A 9,058-nucleotide genomic window follows, 5' to 3' on the forward strand; every position below is an offset into this window, starting at 1 on the left:
CCCAGTGGGATGGTTTGAGCCAGGTGAGGCCCGATTGTTGGGTACAGATTTGGTCCAGGATGCCCTGGATAAGGTGAAGGTGATTCAGGAGAGACTTCGCATAGCCCAGTCCAGGCAGAATAGTTATGCGGACCGAAAGGTTCGTGATTTGGCATTTATGGTTGGTGAGTGGGTCTTGCTTCGGGTATCGCCTATGAAGGGCGTCATGAGATTCGAGAAGAAGGGCAATCTGAGCCTGAGGTTCATTGGTCCTTTTGAGATATTGCGGCGAGTTAGGGAGGTTGCTTATGAGCTTGCCTTGCCTCCCAGCCTAGCAGGAGTTCACCCAGTATTTCATGTATCTATGCTCCGGAAGTATCACGGTGATCCGACTCATGTGTTGGATTTCAGCTCAGTCCAGTTGGACAAGGATCTATCTTATGTTGAGGAGCCAGTAGCCATTTTGGACAGGCAGGTCAGAAAGCTCATGTCAAAGAATATTGCTTCAGTAAAGGTCCAGTAGAGGGGTCAGCCGGCCGAGGAGGCGACTTGAGAGACCGAGTAGGATATGCACAGCCAGTACACTCATCTTTTCACAGTTTCAGGTATGTCTTTATACTCGTTCGAGGACGAACGATTGTTTTAAGAGGGGGAGGATGTAACGACCCGACCGGTCATTTTGAGAGTTAGAGCCCCGAACCTCTATTAACTGTTTTCCCTATATTTATTTTTGTTATTGTGACTTGCCGGGATGATTGGTTTTGAGTTTCGAGGTGTTTTGGGATACTTAGTCCCTAAATGAGAACTTGAGTCTTAGAATTTGGACTGTAGTTGGAACTGTGTGAAGATGGTCCCGGAATGGAATTTTTGTCGGTTCCGTTAGCTCCGTTAGGTGATTTTGGACTTAGGGGCGTGTCTGGAGTGTGTTTTGGAGGTCTGTAGCATATTTAGGCTTGAACTGGCGAAAGTCGAATTTTTGGAGTTTGGACCAGTAGTGGAAATTTTGATATTGGGGTCGAAATTCAATTCTGGAAGTTGGAGTAGGTCCGTAATGTTTAATATAACTTGTGTGCAAAATTTGGGGTCAATCGGACGTGGTTTGGTTGGTTTCGGCATCGGTTATCAAATTTAGAAGTTTCAAGTTCTTTAAGTTTGAATCGAGAATGAATTGTGATTTTAGCATTGTTTGATGTGGTTTGAGGGCTCGACTAAGTTAGTATGGTGTTTTAGTATTGGTTGGCATGCTTGGTTAAGGTCCCGAGGGCCTCGGGTGTGTTTCAAATAGTGAACGGGTGAGTTCAACTGTTAGAAAGATCTGTTGATGTTCAGGTATTGGTCTCTGAAGTTTGGAACGCGGACCGCGGCGGAAATTCCACGGACATCGGTGGAATTCCGCGAGGGCTGAACTTTTCCGCGGTCAGCGAAATTCCCTTTGGAGACTTCAAGGTATATCTGTCGCATCCGCAGACCTCGGAGTCCCCTTCTACTCTCCTCGTGTCCATTATTTTCTGTATCTTCCTTGTTAGATTCTGATGTTTAGAGACACTAAACTTTTCCTTCTGTAGTTTGTGATTCACGATGTTCTGGGTTTTGGGGATTGTTGTATATTTTTGAATAGTTGGTTAAATTTATATTTTTATTTCATTAATCCGCAAAGTGTTAGGCTTACCTAGTTGTAGAGACTAGATGTCGTCACGACGTCACACGGAGGGGAAATTGGGTCGTGACAGATGGACTCCATTAGCCAAAATATTGGTCATAATTACAAATCTCTACCTTGGCCTAATTTTGGTTGATATAGTAAATTTGTTTCACCTTCTCCGCAAAAGACCCAATGGGCATATGTCAAAATTTAATGCCATCAAAATCAGACAAGTTGTCTGATACCGAAACTGTAGTAGGGCCGATAACAGTGGATTCCAATAAAGTATACAATGAACCAGATGTGTGTGCGTTCATGATCACAAGAGCACCATGAGAAACTTTCTTAACTCCCCCTTCACCTGTGTACTTGCACCCAAGAGTTTCTAGAGTGCCCAAAGAGATGAGATTTTTCTTCATGTCAGGAACATGTCTAACATCGGTGAGAGTTATCACCACACCATCGTGTATTTTGATTCGGATTGTACCTTTTCCAATAACTTTCCAGGCAGCATTGTTTTCCATCAAGACAAATCCACCTCCAATAGATTCATATGTGGTAAATAAATCCCGATTGGGACACATATGATAAGAACAACCCGAATCTAAAATCCACTCATTGTTAGATTTGAAATTATTATTAGTTGCTAAAAATATAGTTCCCTCAGTCTCATCAGCAGCTACACTTGCTTCGGCAGTGTCAGTATTTTTGTGCTCATTTTTCCTTTCCTTATGTTTTTCTTTATTTTTCAGCTTATAGCATTCGGAGATAATGTGACCTTTCTTATGACAATAGCGACACTCTAAATTATTGTATCTGGATATGGAGTCGGATTTGCACCCTAACAAACAAGCCAACTTCCGTTTGAGTTCCACTAGCTTCCCCAGTAATATCAATATCTATCTGTTCTTTTGATTTTAAGATAGATTTAATATCCTTATAAGAGATATTATCCTTTGCATAAAGTATAGTATCTCTTATATGCTTAAAATATGGGGTTAGAGAACAAAGCAGTAACACGGCTTGATCCTCATCTTTAATTTCAGCATCTATATTACTCAAATCTATAAGAATGGAATAAAAGGTGTCAAGATGAGAGAGAATAGAGGTACCTTCACCCATACGAATTGTATAAAGCTTCTGCTTCAGGTAAAGTCTATATTCCACCGTCCTCTTCATATATAAAGTTTTTAAAAATTTTCCCACATGCCTTTGGTTGTGGTTTCTATAGAAACTTCACGTAAAACCTCATTTGAGAGATTTAAAATGATACCTGCTTTTTCCCTTTTGTCTATGACGGCAAACTCCTCGTCCGTCATTTTATCCGGCTTCTTCTCCTTTCCTTGCAATGCCAAGTCTAAGCCATCCTGAATTAGGATAGCTTCCATCTTTAATTGCCACATTTCGAAGTTTTCACTTCGGTCAAATTTCTCAACATAGGTCTTTATTAGAGTCATTTTGGCTATTGAAACTAACTCGGATAGATCCGGATCTGATATCAATTTATTAGGATCGGGAACCCGGGTAGTGAAAAAATTAGTCAAACAACGGTATAATGACAATAACAAAGACAATAGAAGTTGATAACAACAGCAATTAAAACAGATAAAGAAGATACCGATTTAACATGGTTCGGTCAGTGTGACCTACGTCCACAAGCGGAGAGGAGCAATTTTACTATACCAATAAGAGTACAAAATTAGAGTAAACACTCTAATTAATCCCAAATACCCTAAGAGAATAACCTCACAAGATCACTACAAAGAAAGGGTTCACATAAGTGTTTTCCAACACTCAACTCTCACACAAAACACTCAACTCTCACCCAAATACCCTAAGAGAATAACCTCAGAAGAAATAAGAAATGAAGACTCAAGTCTTGTTGGTGTATCTAAAATGAACTAATGGCCTTCCCTTTTATAGGCAAAAAAGTCTTGGCCTCTTAGGTATAAAAGAAGAGACACAACTTGTGCAAATGATGTCCACCACACAATGTAGTATTTTTGGGTCCCAAAGAATATTGTCAACAAAGTCTACACTTTGTAAAGATGCTTATGCTTGTGTAAGATGGACTCCATTAGCCAAAATATTGGCCATAATTACATTAACTTTCGGTTTAAATGTACATATTTTAATATAACGAGCTTGGCTGGAATTTTACTATTTCCGGCATGACAACTGTTTGACCAAAAAATATAGATGGTTCAACTAATTGAATTTATATAAATGAGGGTTAATCTTAGTTAACAATAATATCCCCAAAGATGAAGTTCTCAGAGGTGCAATAAATACAACGTAGATATGTTTTAGTAGCAGTGGTAACATACAACCAATATTTAAGAAGTTAAAGGCAATAATGTAACATTAAATATTGATGAATAGCAATAAATGTATTTAAGTAAATAGAATGAACGAGTCACTCAAGAAAGGATGGAATCGGTGAATGTTCTTTTTGACAATGATGAGAGATGGACAATCCTTTGAATATCTGAGTTATCCTCAGATCTGGTGTTAAAGTGTTGACAAGAATCTTAGTAAAAAGGTTATATTTGTGTGCTTGCAATAAGCTCCGATTCTCTTTCTAAAGTCAAAGTGTATTTTACAAATGAATATCACATGTCCCCTATCATTGTGTTTCTTTCTATTTATAGGGAACATGTTCCTAAAAAAGCCTAATAGTACAAAAGCAAAGAATATCCACTCAAATATTCTCTTTTGTGTCCTATCTTGAAACTAGCCGTTATAACTCTGTCAACGGTGCTTGGCCTCGGCCTCGATGACAGCTCCTGACTTCAGTCTTGCTGACTCTTTGACCACAACCTTCACTGATAATTAGATTACTTCGACACGTGGCGTCCCAGGAATGTTTTACTAATACCATTTCGACTAAGATGGATTTTGTCCCCTACAGTTAGTCCCCCCACTTATCGAGGTCGTTCCCGCGGATGAGGTCGGTGAGCGGACAATGTCATTCATGATACAATTCTATAAAGTTAGTTGAGGTCGTGGTCGTGGAGACAGGGCTACGTGGCCTTCTGAGATCCGTATATTTTGAATTTTTGGAATTACCTGGGAAGTCTGTTGGAGACATCTGGTCTAAGAGAAAAAGTGACGCCATGACATCATGCGTCATAATGATGCAGTTTCCCGATGCATTACATCGATTCAGGTGTGACCCTTGATTGGCTATATTGTTTCGATTTTTGTGTTAATCATGACCCGTCATTTTGATTATGGTGCCCTTCAAACATTATAAATAGGGGAAGCTTTGTTGATTTTGAAACTTTTTCCAAACTCTTCCTTCTCTTAAGCAATAGCTTCTCCTTCATCTACCTTGCAGAATCCTTTCAACTCTCTGTTTTCTTCGACGGTTATTCTCTTTTGCTTTACTATCTTTTCTCTACAACAATGTCTTTACAATTGTCGGATGTTCATATGGGAGATCACTTTATTCCTTTAGACGTCATTTTTCCGGATCAGGGGGAAGAGGGTGGAACTTCCACTGTAGAGGAGATTGTACCCTGGTACCTAGATTCCAAAATTGAGTTCCATAAGGCACCGGAAGTGGTGACGGAGTGGTTCAAATATGCTATAATGGTTTAGCGATTAGCCGAGCTTAAGGTTAGACTCGGCCTTCCGGGTCACGTGGACTTGATCCCAGCGGGTGAGGATGAGGTTCGGGTACACCGTCCTGGCTTCTGCGCCCTCTATGCATACCCGTTCCTGATCAGGTACTCGTTTCCTTTGCCATCATTGATAGAAGACTTGTGTAGGTACTACAACGTGTGTCTGGCATAGCTCACCCCTTATGTTTTTAAGGTGGCCATGATATTGACAAAGTTCACCAAATTAGCCGGCATCGACATCACAGTGTGCCACCTAGTCCATCTCTTCGCCCCTCAATTCTTCCGAGGGACCTTGCTGAATCGTCGCCACTTCGGGGGAAAATGTTTGGTGGTGAGGATGGATGACAAAGCTATTCGGCACTTCTAGATCGACTACTTCTATGTTAGGACTGAAGACGTAGTGTCTACCGCTGCAGACTTTCTCGAGGCTTGGAACCCATGAGTACTCATACTAGATTACATACTTTATGTTTTCAATGTTTTCCTTATTGTGGGTCGGTTAATCAGTTTTCTTCTATTTATAGCTACTATTCGGCCTCTTCAGATGGTAACCCACCTTGCTGATTGGGTTAGACGGATCTTTCCCCATACAGCGGAGGTACAAGTCTGGTCTAGTTTCTCTCTGCGATTTCGGCTGTCTCCTCCCTCGGCAGGTAATTTTTTCTTTTTATCATCAGTGCCTTGATTTCTTTGCTCGTTTTCCTTCGCTAATTTTCCCTTTTCATATTTTGTCCATAGCTTTGTCCAGGGGGTCTACAAGGTGGTCGAGAGCTCTCGCGCCCTCGTTCTAGAAGAGGAAGGCTATTACACTCTCAGTTTCTGCCCCTGCTTTGATCGCGGCTGAACCTATCTTAGTTATAGCTCCTCCTGGTGCCGCGCCCGACTCTGTTTCCACTTCGGCCGCTCCTCTATATTCTCTCATTGATGAGGACGATGAACCTTTTCCTGGTGATGGAGATCTCTAACCTCGAAAGAGGAGGTCCTTGGACGCGGGTGAAGGAGTCACCCGAGCCGTCGATGTGGCAGAAGGGGGATTTTTGCTGCATGAGACGGCGACCGTTGTCGTGTGGGATGGTGTCGAGCCAAGTCCCGGGGCTCCGAGATTGGTAGGAGTCGATGTTGATGTGTCTCTTCCCTCTACGATGATGGATACTGGAGCGACGACTGCTGATGTTCTCGACCTTTCGAGGTGAGTGGAGGCATTGACTTCTCGGATAGCCGCAAATACCTCTTTGCCCACTAACGAGAGAGGCAAAGGCATCTCTGAGGGGGGTGATGAGTCAGGTTCTGACGTTGATGCGGACAACCTGAGGATGATGGAGGAAGGGGTTACCTAGCTTGAGATAAGGTTGGAGGGGTCTACGAAGACTATCGCGATCCCCATGGATCGTGACATGTTGAAGAACACCAAGGATGCAATCCCTACCTTCGGTCCCCTCTGTTCCAAAATAGAGGGTAAGAAGCTTAAAGAGATAGACGACGGTGCTTTGTTGAGGAGCATTGCTAGCCTTGATCTTAGGGTAAGTGTTTGTGCTTCGACCTCTTCTCTCTTTCTTCTTTTTTTAGGGCGTCTTTGATTCTGACTTTTTTCTTCTCTTTCCTTCTTATGATTGCAAACGGTGAGTTTGGAGATCGAGAGAACCCGGAGGGAGAAGAGGCGAAAAGAAATTTTTGTGAATTTGAAAGATAAGTATTTTGAGTATCGTGGCAAGTATCAAGATATCTGCAGGCGATTTCGCGAAGGCGACGATATGCATGCCCTTCGGGACGAGTTGAAAGAGAAAGATGATGATTTGGTGAAGGCTGAGAAATATAGCATCCTTGAGGGGACCTTGAGGAGTAGGGAAGAGGAGCTGTAGGTCAGCAGTGGTGTGGAGGCCCAATGCAGCGACCTTCAATATCAAGTGGTCGAGTTGTGGGGGCAGTTATAAGAGTGTCGACTTCAACCAGAGGGCCCTCAATAGTGAGATCACCGAGAAACAAAAGGAGCTTGCAAAGGCGGAGTCCTCTTATTTGGATGCTCGGAGGAAGACGAAGATACATGAGTTGGCGAATAAGACTCTCTGAGCCGAACGGGAGAATGATCGGTCAATGGTGAGAGCTAAGGAAGATCGACTCGAGGAAAGGATCGGAGAGCTGGATAAAGATAACTCAATTCTTCATGATCGAGTGGCTACTTTGGAGGCCGAGAAGGCCCAATTACTTGCACAGTCTTCCTCTTCCCGGACTTCAGATTTTCCTAATGTTCCTCGGTAGTTATATGAGGAATGGATTCATGTTGAGGCCTAATTAGATGTCTTTTGAGATTTGTATACGGCTGGATCCGTTTCTGAGGCTGCCCTCGAAGATGTTCGTGTTAAGGATCTTGAAGCTCAAGTCGCTTGTGGATATGATCTCGCTACGCCTGAGGCCGATGAGGAGGAGGGGAACGAGCGCTTAGAACGGCTTGAGAAGAACGCCTGGTATGATACCACTTATCCTAAAGGTGAAGGTGGCGATGGCGAGGGGGATCGAGATGGTGAGGGTATCGGTGGTCAGGGTGGCGACACCATTGAAGACTGAGTTGGCGAGGGCGTGTGTTTCTTTGTTGATATGTGGTCAAGGGCCGATAGGTGTTTGTTCAAACGAGGTCGAACATAACCTTTCGTTATATCACAACCGAGGGCCGGTAGATGTTTATTCGAGCCTAATCGAACATAACCTTTCGTTAAATAGTGGCCGAGGGCCGGTAGGTGTTTGTTCGAGCGTAGTCAAACATAACCTTTCGTTAAGTTGCGGTCGAGGGCCGGTAGGTCTTTGTTCAAGCGGGGTCGATTATAACCTTTCGTTAAGTCGCAGCCGAGGGCCGGTATGTGTTTGTTCGAAACTTAGTCGAACATAAACTTTTGCTAAGTCACGTCCGAGGGCCAATGGGTATTTGTTCGAGTGGGATCGAACATAAACTTTTGTTAAGTCGTGGTCGAGGGCCGATAGGTGTTTATTCGAGCAGGGTTTAACATAACCTTTCGTTAAGTCGCGGTCGAGGTTTGGTAGGCATTTGTTCGAGCTTAGTCGAACATAACCTCTCATTAAATCGCAGCCAAAGGCCGGTAGGTGTTTGTTCGAGTGGGTTCGAACATAATATTTCGTTAAGTCGCGGCCGAGGGCCGGTAGGTGTTGTTCGAGCGAGGTCAAACATAACCTTAATACGAAAAAAGGTGTCCTGATAAAAGTAGGTTTCTTAGTGCTTTGACATTGTTGCTTTGGTTACATACTTGGAGAAAAATACAGATTTTGGGTGTTGGCTGGTGTTCTAGTCCCAGTCTACCTAGTCCCTTCATTGTTTGGCTTGGAGAGTATTGAGAAGTTGAGCAATGAAATAGTAACAATGGTCCTACCCTCGCGTACTTCGACTCAAAGTGTTCGCTTCACTACCTCGTTAAAATTCTCCTTGAGAAAACCCAAATGGGACAAAACTCAAGTGAGGGTAAAAGAGTGCGACTTGGGAGATGCTTTTTCTCTTAGAAGTTGAAGTATTTGAGGTGGCTGATGTTCTAGTTGTTTGGTAGTTGCTTTCCTTCCATTGTCTCTAGTTGGAATAAACCCTTGTTCGCTTTAGCTATGATTTTGTACGGGCCATCCCAGTTCGTTCCCAGCTTTCCTTCCCGGGGGTCTTTGCTCGCTTGAGTTTTGGCTTTCAGTACGTAGTCCTCGACTTTAAGCGGCCGGACCTTTGCTTTCTTGTTGTAATAGCGATCTGCTTGTTGTTTTTTGGCGACCATTTTTATGGATGCCATATCTCTTCGTTCGTCAATTTCGTCGAGTTCCTGCC

This window comes from Nicotiana tabacum, chromosome 15, assembly GCF_000715075.1.
Source record: "Nicotiana tabacum cultivar K326 chromosome 15, ASM71507v2, whole genome shotgun sequence".
Taxonomy (NCBI): Eukaryota; Viridiplantae; Streptophyta; class Magnoliopsida; order Solanales; family Solanaceae; genus Nicotiana; species Nicotiana tabacum.